Raw genomic sequence first — 15,131 nt, forward strand, 5'->3', positions numbered from 1 at the left:
ACCCTGAAACACCACGCCCAGCAAGACCCCCTAGACTTCCCGAACACCACTGTCCTGCCATAAATCCTGATACACCACCCCCGCACGACACCCTAGACTGCCGGAACACCACTTCCCTACCCTAAACCCTAAAACACCAACCCCAGCACGACCCCCGACACTGCCCGAACACCACTGCCCTGCCCTAAACCTTGAAACATCAACCCAGCAAGACCTCCTACACTGCCCGAACACCACTGCCCTGCCCTAAACCCTGAAACACCACGCCCAGCACGACCCCCTACACTGCCCGAACACCACTGCACTGCCCTAAACCCTGAAACACCACCCCCAGGACGACCCCTAGACTGCCCGAACACCACTGCCCTCCCTAAACCCTGAAACACCACCACCTGAACGACCCCTTACACTACCCGAACAGCACTGCACTGCCCAAAACACTGAAACACTGCATGACCCCCTACACTCCCCAAACACCACTGCCCTGCCCTAAACCCTGAAACACCACCCACAGCATGACTCCCCACACTGCACGAACACCACTGCCCTGCCCTAAACCCTGAAACACCACCCCTAGCAAGACCCCCTACACTGCCCGAACACCACTGCCTTCCCTAAACCCTGAAACACCACCCCCAGCATGACCTCCTACACTGCCCGAACACCACTGCCCTGCCCTAAACTATGAAACACCACCCTCAGCACGACCCCCTACACTGTCTGAACACCACTGCGCTCCCCTAAATCCTGAAACACCACCCCCAGCATGACCCCCTACACTACCCAAACACCACTGAACTACCCTAAACCCTGAAACACCACCCCCACATGATACCCTACACTGCCCAAAAACCACTGCACTGCCCTAAACCCTGAAACAACACCCCCCGCACGACCCCCTACACTGGCCGAACACCACTGCACTGCCCGAAACCATGAAACACCCCCCCGCACGACCCCCTACACTGGCCGAACACCACTGCACTGCCCTAAACCCTGAAACACCACCCTAAGCACGACACCCTACACTGCCCGGCACCACTACACTGCCCTTAAGCCTGAAACACCACCCACCGCATGACCCCTACACTGCCCGATCACCACTGAACTGCCCTAACCCCTGAAACACCACCGCCAGCACGACCATCTACACCACCCGAAGACCACTGCACTGCCCTAAACCCTGAAACACCACACCCCAGCACGACCCCCTACACTGCCCGAACAGCACTGCCCTGCCCTAAACCCTAAACACCACCCCCGCACAACCCCCTACACTGCCGGAACACCACTGCACTGCCCTAAACCCTGAAACACCACCCCCAGCACGTCCCCTATACTGCCCGAACACCACTGCCCTGCCCTAAACCCTGAAACACCACCCCCAGCAAGACCCCCTACACTGCCCGAACACCACTGCCCTGCCCTAAACCCTGAAACAACACCCCGCGCACGACCCCCTAGACTGCCAGAACACCACTGCCCTGACCTAAACCATGAAACACCCCCAAGCAAGACACCCTAGACTGCCCGAACATGACTGCCCTGCCCTAAACCCTGAAACATCACCCCCAGCAAGACCCCCTATACAGCCCTAACACCACTACCCTGCCCTAAACCCTGAAACACCACCCCCAGCTCGACCCCCTACACTGCCCGAACACCACTGTACTGCCCTAAACCCTGAAACACCACCCCCAGGACGACCCCCTACACTGCTCGAACACCACTGCCCTGCCTTGAACCTTAAAACGTCAGCCCCAGGATGACACCCTATACTACCCAAACACCACTGCACTGCCCTAAACCCTAAAACACCACCCCCAGCACGACCCCCTACACTACCCAAACACCACTGCTCTGCCCTAAACCCTAAAACACCATCCCCAGCACAACCCCCTACACTACCCAAACACCACTGCACTACCCTTAACCCTAAAACACTACCCCCCGAATAACACCCTACACTACCCAAAGATCACTGCACTAACCTAAACCCTAAAACACGACACCCTACACTATACAAACACCGCTGCACTACCCTAAACCCTAAAATACTACCCCTACACTACACAAACACCACTGCACTACCCTAAACCCTAAAACACTACCCCCAGCAGTACCCCCTACACTACCCAAACTCCCTTGCACTAACCTAAACCCTTAATCACTACCCCAGATGTACCCCCTACACTACCCAAACACCACTGCACTACCCTAAACCATAAACCACTACCCCAGCAAGACCCTCTACACTGCGTAAACACCACTGCACTACCCTAGACCCTAAATCACTATACACAGATATACCCCCTACACTACTCAAACACCACTGCACTACCCTAAACCACTACCCCAAGCACGACCCCCTGCACTACCCAAACACCACTGCACTACCCTAAACCCTAAAACACTACCAAAAGCACGACCCCCCTACACTACCCAAACCCCATTGTACTACCATAAACCCTATAACACTCCCCCAGCACAACTCCCTACACTACCCAAACACCACTGCACTACCTTAAACCCTAAATCTACACCCAGCACGACCCCCTACACTACACCAACACCACTGCACTACCCTAAACACTAAAACACTACCCCAGCACAACCCCCTACACTACCCAACCACCACTGCAATACCCTAAACCCTAAAACACTACACCCAGCACGACCCCCTATACTACTCAAACACCACTACATTGCCCTAAACTCTAAAACACTACACCTGCACGAACCGCTACACTGCACGAACACCACTGCGCTGCCCTAAACCCTAAAACACTACACCAGCACGACCCCCTACACTTCCCAAACACCACTGCACTGCCCTAAGCCCTGAAACACTACCCCCAGCATGACCGCCTACACTGCCGGAACACCCCTGCACTGCCCTAAACCCTGAAACACCACCCCCAGCACGACCCCCTACACTGCCCGAACACCACTGCACGGCCCTAAACCCAGAAACACCACCCCCAGCACGACCCCCTACACTGCAAGAACTCCACTGCCCTAAACCCTGAAACACCACCCCCAGCAAGATCCCCTACACTGCTCGAACACCACTGCCCTAAACCCTGAAACACCACCCCAAGCAAGACCCCCTACACTGCCCGAACACCACTGCACTTCCCTAAACCCTGAAACACCAGCCCCACCATGACCCCGTACACTGCCTGAACACCACTCCTCTGCTCAAAACCCTGAAACGCTAGCCCCAGCACGACCCCCTACACTGCCCGAACACCACTGCACTACCCTAAACCCTAAATCTACCCCCAGCATGACCCCCTACACTACCCAAACAACACTGCACTAACCTAAACCATAAATCTACCCCCAGCACAACCCCCTACACTACCCAAACACCACTGCCCTACTCTAAACCCTAAATCTACCCTCAGCACGACCCCCTACACTACCCAATCACCACTGCATTACCCTAAACCCTTAAACATGACCCCCTACACTACACCAACACCACTGCACTACGCTAAACTTTAAAACACTACCCCAGCACAACAACTAACAGTACCCAAACACCACTACTCTACCCTAAACCCTAAAACACTACCCTAGCACGACCCCCTACACAACCCAAACACTACTGCAGTGTCCTAAACCCTAAAACACTACCCCAGCATGACCCCCTGCACTGCACAAAAACCAATGCACTCCCATAAACCCTAAAACACTACCCCAGCACGGCCCCCTATACTGCCCAAACACCACTGCACAGCCCTTTGTCTCTGAAACACCATCCCCCCGCACAACCCCCTACACTGCCCAAACACCACTGCACTACCCTAAACCCTGAAACACCACCCCCGCACGACCCCCTACACTGCCCGAACACCACTGCACTGACCTAAATCCTGAAACACCACCCCCTGAACGACCCCCTACACTGCCCGAACACCACTGCACTGCCCTAAACCCTGAAACACCACCCCTCGCATGACCTCCTACACTGCCCGAACGCCACTGCACTGCCCTAAACCCTGAAACACCACCCCCCGTATGAACCCTTCACTGCCCGAACACCACTGCACTGCCCTAAACCCTGAAACACCACCCCGTACGACCCCCTACACTCCCCGAACACCACTGCACTGCCCTAAACCCTGAAACACCACCCCCTGCATGACCCCCTACACTGCCCGAACACCACTCCACTGCTCTAAACCCTGAAACACCACCCACTGCATGACCCCCTACACTAACCAAACACCACTGCACTGAACTAAATCCTGAAACACCACCCCCGAATGACCCCCTACACTGCCAAAACACCACTGCACTGCCCTAAACCCTGAAACACCACCCCGCACAACCCCATACACTTACCAAACACCACTGCACTGCCCTAAACCCTGAAACACCACCCCAGCACGACCCCCTACACTGCCCGAACTCCACTGCAGTGCCCTAAACCCTGAAACACCACCCCCGAAACGACTCCCTACGCTACCCAAACAGCACTGCACTGCCCAAAACACTGAAACACTACCCCCTGCATGACCTCTACACTGCCCAAACACCACTGCCCTGCCCTAAACCCTAAAACACCACCCCCAGCATTACTCCCCACACTGCACGAACACCACTGCCCTGCCCTAAACCCTGAAACACCACCCCTAGCAAGACCCCCTACACTACCCGAACACCACTGCCTTGCCCTAAACCCTGAAACACCACCCCCAGCAAGACCCCCAACACTGCCCGAACACCACTGCCCAGCCCTAAACCATGAGACACCACCCCCAGCACGATCCCCTACACTGTCCGAACACCACTGCGCTGCCCTAAATCCTGAAACACCACCCCCAGCACGACCCCCTACACTACCCAAACACCACTGAACTACCCTAAACCCTGAAACACCATCCTGCATGACACCCTACACTGCCCAAAAAACTCTGCACTGCCCTAAAACCTGAAACAACACCCCCTGCACAACCCCCTACACTGCCCAAACACCACTGCACTGCCCTAAACCATAAAACACCCCCCCGCACGACCCCCTACACTGGCCAAACACCACTGCACTGACATAAACCCTAAAACACCACCCCAAGCACGACACCCTACACTGCCGGGCACCACTGCACTGCCCTAGAGCCTGAAACAGCACCCCCGCATGACCCCCTACACTGCCCGACCACCACTGAACTGCCCTAAACCCTGAAACACCACCCCCAGCACGACCATCTACACTAGCCGAAGACCACTGCACTGCCCAAACCCTGAAACACCACACCCCAGCACGACCCCCTACACTGCCCGAACACCACTGCCCTGCCCTAAACCCTGAAACACCTCTCCCGCACGACCCCCTACACTGCCCGAACACCACTGCACTGCCCTAAACCCTGAAACACCACCCCCAGCTCATCCTCCTAGACTGCCCGAACACCCCTGCCCTGCCCTAAACCCTGAAACATCACTCCCAGCAAGACCCCCTATACAGTCCGAACACCACTACCCTGCCCTAAACCCTGAAACACCACCCCCAGTTCGACCCCCTACACTGCCCAAACACCACTGTACTGCCCTAAACCCTGAAACACCACCCCCAGGACGACCCCCTACACTGCCCGAACACCACTGCCCTGCCCTAAACCCTAAAATACCAACCCCAGGATGACACCCTATACTATCCAAACACCACTGCACTGCCCTAAACCCTGAAACACAACCCCCAGCACGACCCCCTACAATACCCAAACATCACTGCTCTGCCCTAAACCCTAAAACACCATCCCCAGCACAACCCCCTACACTACCCAAACACCACTGCACTACCCTTAACCCTAAAAAACTACCCCCCGAATGACACCCTACACTACCCAAAGTTCACTGCACTAACCTAAACCCTAAAACACGACACCCTACACTATACAAACACCGCTGCACTACCCTAAACCCTAAAACACTACCCCCAGCAGTACCCCCTACACTACCCAAACACACTTGCACTAACCTAAACCCTAAATCACTACCCCAGATGTACCCCCTATACTACCCAAACACCACTGCACTACCCTAAACCCTAAACCACTACCCCAGCAAGACCCTCTACACTGCCCAAACACCACTGCTCTACCCTAGACCCTAAATCACTATACACAGATGTACCCCCTACACTACCCAAACACCACTGCACTACCCTAAACCCTAAAACACTATCAAAAGCACGACCCCCTACACTACCCAAACACAACTGTACTACCATAAACCCTATAACACTCCCCCCAGCACAACTCCCTACACTACCCAAACACCACTGCACTACCTTAAACCCTAAATCTACCCCCAGCACGACCCCCTACACTACCCAAACACGACTGCACTACCCTAAACCCTAAATCTACCCTCAGCATGACCCCCTACACTACCCAAACACAACTGCACTACCCTAAACCCTAAAACACTACCCCCAGCATGACCCCCTACACTACACCATCACCACTGCACTACCACAAACACTAAAACACTACCAAAAGCACGACCCCCTACACTACCCAAACACAACTGTACTACCATAAATCCTAACACTCCCCCCAGCACAACTCCCTACACTACCCAAACACCACTGCACTACCTTAAACCCTAAATCTACCCCCCGCACGACCCCCTACACTACCCAAACACCACAGCACTACCCTAAACCCTAAATCTACCCTCAGTATGACCCCCTACACTACCCAAACACAACTGCACTACCCTAAACCCTAAAACACTACCAAAAGCACGACTCCCTACACTACCCAAACACAACTGTACTACCATAAACCCTATAACACTCCCCCCAGCACAACTCCCTACACTACCCAAACACCACTGCACTACCTTAAACCCTAAATCTACCCCCAGCACGAACCCCTACAGTACCCAAACACCACTGCACTACGCTAAAACCTAAATCTACCCTCAGCATGACCCCTACACTACCCAAACACAACTGCACAACCCTAAACCCTAAAACACTACCCCCAGCACGACCCCCTACACTACAACAACACTGCACTACCCTAACCACTAAAACACTACCCCAGCACAACCCCCTACACTACCCAACCACCACTGCACTACCCTAAACCCTAAAACACTACCCCCAGCACGACCCACTACACTACCAAAAACACCACTACACTGCCCGAAACCCTAAAACACTACCCCAGCACGAACCCCAACACTGCACGAACACCACTGCGCTGCCCTAAACCCTAAAACACTACATCAGCACGACCCCATACACTTCCCAAACACCACTGCACTGCCCTAAGCCCTGAAACACTACCCCCAGCATGACCACCTACACTGCCCGAACACCACTGAACTGCCCTAAACCCTGAAACACCACCCCCATACGACCCCCTACACTGCCCGAACACCACTGCACTGCCCTAAACCCTGAAACACCACCCCCTGCACGACCCCCTACACTGCCCGAACACCACTGCACTGCCCTAAACCCTGAAACACCACCCCACATGACCCCCTACACTGCCAAACACCACTGCCCTGCTCTAAACCGTGAAACACCACCTCCAGCATGACCATCTACACTGCCCGAAGACCACTGCACTGCCCTAAACCCTGAAACACCACCCCCCGCATGACCATCGACACTGCCCGAACACCACTGCACTACCCTGAACCCTGAAACACCACCCCGCACGACCCCCTACACTTCCCGAACACCACTGCACTGCCTTAAACCCTGAAACACCACCCCCAGCACGACCCTCTACACTGCCCGAAAACCATTGCCCTTCCTAAACCCTGAAAAACCACCCACAGCATGACACCCTACACTGCCTGAACACCACTGCCCTGCCCTAAACCCTGAAACACCACCCCCAGCAAGACCCCCTAGACTTCCCGAACACCACTGCCCTGCCCACATCCCTGAAGCACCACCCCCAGGACGACCCCTAAACTGCCCGAACACCACTGCCCTGCCCTAAACCCTAAAACACCACCCACAGGACGACCCCCTACACTACCAAAACACCACTGAACTGCCCTAAACCCTAAAACACCACCTCCAGGACGACCCCCTACTCTACCCAAACACGACTGCACTATCCTAAACCGTGAAACACCACCCCCAGCATGAACCCGTACACTGCCTGAACACCACTCCTCTGCCCAAAAACCCAGAAACGCTAGCCCCAGCACGACCCCCTACACTGCTCGAACACCACTGCCCTAAACCCTGAAACACCACCCCAGCACGACCCCCTACACTGCCCGAACACCACTGCACTACCCTAAACACTAAATCTACCCCCAGCATGACCCCCTACACTACCCAAACACCCCTGCACTAACCTAAACCATACATCTACCCCCAGCACGACCCCCTACACTACCCAAACACTACTGCACTACCCTAAAGCCTAAATCTACCCACAGCACGACCCCCTACACTACCCAATCACCACTGCACTACCCTAAACTCTAAAACACGACCCCCTACACTACACCAACATCACTGCACTACGCTAAACCCTAAAACACCACCCCAGCACAACCCCCTACAGTACCCAAACACCACTGCTCTACCCTAAACCCTAAAACACTACCCTAGCACGACCCCCTACACTACCCAAACACCACTGCACTGCCCTAAACACTAAAACACTACCCCAGCATGACCCCCTGCACTGCACAAACACCAATGCACTCCCCTAAACCCTAAAACACTACCCCAGCACGACCCCCTATACTGCCCAAACACCACTGCACAGCTCTAAACCCTGAAACACCAACCCCGCACGACCCCTACACTGCCCGAACACCACTGCCCTAAACCCTGAAACACCACCCCCAGCAAGACCCCCTACAATGCCCGAACACCACTGCACTGCCTTAAACCCTGAAACACCAGCCCCAGCACAACCCCCTACACTGCCCGAACACCACTGCACTACCCTAAACCCTAAATCTACCCCCAGCATGACCCCCTACACTACCCAAACACCAATGCACTCCCCTAAACCCTAAAACACTACCCCACCACGACCCCCTATACTGCCCAAACACCACTGCACAGCTCTAAAGCCTGAAACACCATCCACCCCGCACGACCCCCTACACTGCCCGAACACCACTGCACTACCCTAAACCATGAAACACCACCCCCAGCATGAACCCGTACACTGCCTGAACACCACTACTCGGCCCAAAACCCTGAAACACCAGCCCCACTATGACCCCGTACACTGCCTGAACACCACTCCTCTGCCCAAAACCCTGAAACGCTAGCCCCAGCACAACCCCCTACACTGCCCGAACACCACTGCACTGCACTAAACCCTAAATCTACCCCCAGCATGACCCCCTACACTACCCAAACACCACTGCACTAACCTAAACCATAAATCTACCCCCAGCACGACCCCCTACACTACCCAAACACTACTGCACTACCCTAAAGCCTAAATCTACCCTCAGCATGACCCCCTACACTACCCAATCACCACTGCACTACCCTAAAACACAACCCCCTACACTACACCAACACCACTGCACTACGCTAAACCCTAAAACACTACCCCAGCACAACCCCCTACAGTACCCAAACACCACTGCTCTACCCTAAACCCTAAAACACTACCCTAGCACGACCCCCTACACTACCCAAACACCACTGCACTGCCCTAAACCCTAAAACACCACCCACAGGACCACCCCCTACACTACCAAAACACCACTGAACTGCCCTAAACCCTAAAACACCACCTCCAGGACGACCCCCTACTCTACCCAAACACGACTGCACTATCCTAAACCATGAAACACCACCCCCAGCATGAACCCGTACACTGCCTGAACACCACTCCTCTGCCCAAAACCCAGAAACGCTAGCCCCAGCACGACCCCCTACACTGCTCGAACACCACTGCCCTAAACCCTGAAACACCACCCCAGCACGACCCCCTACACTGCCCGAACACCACTGCACTACCCTTAATCACTAAATCTACCCCCAGCATGACCCCCTACACTACCCAAACACCCCTGCACTAACCTAAACCATAAATCTACCCCCAGCACGACCCCCTACACTACCCAAACACTACTGCACTACCCTAAAGCCTAAATCTACCCTCAGCACGACCCCCTACACTACCCAATCACCACTGCACTACCCTAAACTCTAAAACACGACCCCCTACACTACACCAACATCCCTGCACTACGCTAAACCCTAAAACACTACCCCAGCACAACCCCCTACAGTACCCAAACACCACTGCTCTACCCTAAACCCTAAAACACTACCCTAGCACGACCCCCTACACTACCCAAACACCACTGCACTGCCCTAAACACTAAAACACTACCCCAGCATGACCCCCTGCACTGCACAAACACCAATGCACTCCCCTAAACCCTAAAACACTACCCCAGCACGACCCCCTATACTGCCCAAACACCACTGCACAGCTCTAAACCCTGAAACACCAACCCCGCACGACCCCTACACTGCCCGAACACCACTGCCCTAAACCCTGAAACACCACCCCCAGCAAGACCCCCTACAATGCCCGAACACCACTGCACTGCCTTAAACCCTGAAACACCAGCCCCAGCACAACCCCCTACACTGCCCGAAAACCACTGCACTACCCTAAACCCTAAATCTACCCCCAGCATGACCCCCTACACTACCCAAACACCAATGCACTCCCCTAAACCCTAAAACACTACCCCACCACGACCCCCTATACTGCCCAAACACCACTGCACAGCTCTAAACCCTGAAACACCATCCACCCCGCACGACCCCCTACACTGCCCGAACACCACTGCACTACCCTAAACCATGAAACACCACCCCCAGCATGAACCCGTACACTGCCTGAACACCACTACTCGGCCCAAAACCCTGAAACACCAGCCCCACTATGACCCCGTACACTGCCTGAACACCACTCCTCTGCCCAAAACCCTGAAACGCTAGCCCCAGCACAACCCCCTACACTGCCCGAACACCACTGCACTACACTAAACCCTAAATCTACCCCCAGCATGACCCCCTACACTACCCAAACACCACTGCACTAACCTAAACCATAAATCTACCCCCAGCACGACCCCCTACACTACCCAAACACTACTGCACTACCCTAAAGCCTAAATCTACCCTCAGCATGACCCCCTACACTACCCAATCACCACTGCACTACCCTAAAACACAACCCCCTACACTACACCAACACCACTGCACTACGCTAAACCCTAAAACACTACCCCAGCACAACCCCCTACAGTACCCAAACACCACTGCTCTACCCTAAACCCTAAAACACTACCCTAGCACGACCCCCTACACTACCCAAACACCACTGCACTGCCCTAAACCCTAAAACACCACCCACAGGACGACCCCCTACACTACCAAAACACCACTGAACTGCCCTAAACCCTAAAACACCACCTCCAGGACGACCCCCTACTCTACCCAAACACGACTGCACTATCCTAAACCATGAAACACCACCCCCAGCATGAACCCGTACACTGCCTGAACACCACTCCTCTGCCCAAAACCCAGAAACGCTAGCCCCAGCACGACCCCCTACACTGCTCGAACACCACTGCCCTAAACCCTGAAACACCACCCCAGCACGACCCCCTACACTGCCCGAACACCACTGCACTACCCTAAACACTAAATCTACCCCCAGCATGACCCCCTACACTACCCAAACACCCCTGCACTAACCTAAACCATAAATCTACCCCCAGCACGACCCCCTACACTACCCAAACACTACTGCACTACCCTAAAGCCTAAATCTACCCTCAGCACGACCCCCTACACTACCCAATCACCACTGCACTACCCTAAACTCTAAAACACGACCCCCTACACTACACCAACATCACTGCACTACGCTAAACCCTAAAACACTACCCCAGCACAACCCCCTACAGTACCCAAACACCACTGCTCTACCCTAAACCCTAAAACACTACCCTAGCATGACCCCCTACACTACCCAAACACCACTGCACTGCCCTAAACACTAAAACACTACCCCAGCATGACCCCCTGCACTGCACAAACACCAATGCACTCCCCTAAACCCTAAAACACTACCCCAGCACGACCCCCTATACTGCCCAAACACCACTGCACAGCTCTAAACCCTGAAACACCAACCCCGCACGACCCCTACACTGCCCGAACACCACTGCCCTAAACCCTGAAACACCACCCCCAGCAAGACCCCCTACAATGCCCGAACACCACTGCACTGCCTTAAACCCTGAAACACCAGCCCCAGCACAACCCCCTACACTGCCCGAACACCACTGCACTACCCTAAACCCTAAATCTACCCCCAGCATGACCCCCTACACTACCCAAACACCAATGCACTCCCCTAAACCCTAAAACACTACCCCACCACGACCCCCTATACTGCCCAAACACCACTGCACAGCTCTAAACCCTGAAACACCATCCACCCCGCACGACCCCCTACACTGCCCGAACACCACTGCACTACCCTAAACCATGAAACACCACCCCCAGCATGAACCCGTACACTGCCTGAACACCACTACTCGGCCCAAAACCCTGAAACACCAGCCCCACTATGACCCCGTACACTGCCTGAACACCACTCCTCTGCCCAAAACCCTGAAACGCTAGCCCCAGCACAACCCCCTACACTGCCCGAACACCACTGCACTACACTAAACCCTAAATCTACCCCCAGCATGACCCCCTACACTACCCAAACACCACTGCACTAACCTAAACTGTTAGAAATGGGATTTCTGGTTGGCTAAGGCTTGCGCCAAAGTCAGGCAGAAACCACCACTCTAGTCAGGGCAAGGAAGTTACACGCCAAAGATAACCCCTGCTCACCCCCTTGGTAGCTTGGCACGAGCAGTCAGGCTTATCTCTGAGGCGATGTGTAAAGCGTTTGCGCGCGCACCCAGCAACAACACCCAAGGCCCACCACAAAGGAAACTCCACACAAGGTATTCTATAAAAATAGCCTTTGTATTATACACACCACATTAGATAAAAACACACACTCTACAATGTGCCAACAGGCACGGGCAGAATTTACAAGGGATTATATATACAGGGGACAGGGCCACATGGACCACTGTCAGGAATTAGCACTCTTAGAACATAACACAAATTACCAAGTGTACATGTAGAACATAACCAGTATCTACTGGCGCAATAATGACCTCAGCGTCATCACACTAGCATTAGGTATAAAACCTATCCTGCATCTATCACAGGGGCATAAATCACATTATGCAATTCACCTTGGTCCAACGCATTAGACCTACCCTCCCTAAGTATAACTATACTAGGGGCGCACATCGCACAGGGAAGTACATTCTCCCTACCATCAACCTAAACAAGGTAAAACAACCTCCTAGGCAGAAATCCTATCTAGAGGTATCAGACACAGGGTGCGCAAAACATGCTATACACAATACATTTCCTAGCACCCAAAAGCACATTAGCATGAATCGCAATAACACCTCAATCACATTAGGGTCCAGGACGCACCAGAACCTACACGTAGCAGCTGCCCACTACTTGCTGGGCAGCTGGGGACAAAGCCGGGCCTAAACGCTGCAGCTGGCACTAAGTGCTGCGCAGCTGGGGAAGGCACAGAGTAAGCAGGGGCTCTCACTAGCACCACCTGTACTAGGAGAAAACAAACAACCACCTAAGTATCACAATACCTGTAGGGGTAAACGCACATTACACATGATGCATCGCAACACATTCAGAGGTGTAAAACAAGGCACATGACGTATAACAACACATTCAGAGGTGCAGGGAAACACAATTGCGCAAGAACTCATATAAGCCACCACCTGTGGCAGTCCATAGGCCAACTGGCCTTGTCAGGGCTAGGACGCCCTATGTCCAGCAAGGCTGCGCCAGGTGCGCAAGCCAAAAAGCGTAAAGGCCACAACCTAAACGTTGCAGCTGCCCACTAAGTGCTGGGCAGCTGGGAAGACGCTGGGGCCAACGTTGGAGCCTTCCAGGGCTCTGAATACCCAATCCTCGTGGCCCCCTGAGCCCCTCTGGGCTCTACAACAAGAAATGCCCCCTAGAGCCTCCGCGGCTCTGAACAACTCTGTGGGGCAAGGTGGGAGCGGCCCGCTGCCATCTGGGGCCGCTCTATCACTGAAGAAATGCCCCCTGAGCCTCGCAGGCTCTAAACAATACTGCGCCCCGCGTTGGAGCCTCAACCGGCTCTTAAACAAGCAATGCGGCCCCAACAAGGTCAGCTTGGAGCCCCACTCACCGGACTCTGGCAGCTGCGCGTGGGCCCTCTTCTCGGCATGCGGCGCCTCCTTTACGGCGGTGGGGCAGTCACCGCGCTCACTTGCCTTCGCCCGGGCCCCCTCCTGGGACCCGGGACTTTCTCCTGTCTGCTTTGGGAGAAGGGGGTGGGCTCCTGTACTCCTCCGAATCAGGCAGGGACACGCGGGGCTCCACCTTCCGCACAGGAGCCCCGCCTGGAGGCTTCTCTGGTCGGGAGAGCGGGGTGGGCTCCCGCCTCTCTTTGGCAGTATCCCGGGTCTCCCCCAGCTCACGGGAGGCCCGTCTACTTCCGGGGGGCGCGTCACCACAAGCTCCGCCCACAATCAGGGTTTCCCTGACACCTTCCGGGTCGCCGCAGGCAGCGCGGCGGCCCGGTGTTCCCGGTGGCAGGAATACGGGGTAGGCTCCCGTGGATTAATCACACAGTCCCTGGCGGGGTGGGCACCCGCTTCAGGATAAAATAAAGACAGCGGCCAGGTCCCTGGCGGGGTGGGCACCCGCTAGGGATTTCACTTCCCTAACAAAGCGGTGTAGGCACCCGCGATGTCACAAGTGTGCGGGGTGGGCTCCCGCACCGACCAGGAAACAAAAACGAAGACGCAGGGTGGGCACCTGCGCACCCTAAGCAATCAAATACGCGGGGTGGGCACCCGCAAGGCACACACCATGGGGGAATCCCTAGGCTGGGGATTCCCTCCTCGCTCGTCGTGCAGCGCCGTTCTGCGAGGCCCACGCGCTCTCAAGGCGCTTGGCAGGCTAACAAGCCTTGGTAAAGCAAAAGGACCAGCAA

This window comes from Triturus cristatus, chromosome 1_1 (assembly GCF_964204655.1).
Source record: "Triturus cristatus chromosome 1_1, aTriCri1.1, whole genome shotgun sequence".
In the NCBI taxonomy this organism is placed as follows: domain Eukaryota; kingdom Metazoa; phylum Chordata; class Amphibia; order Caudata; family Salamandridae; genus Triturus; species Triturus cristatus.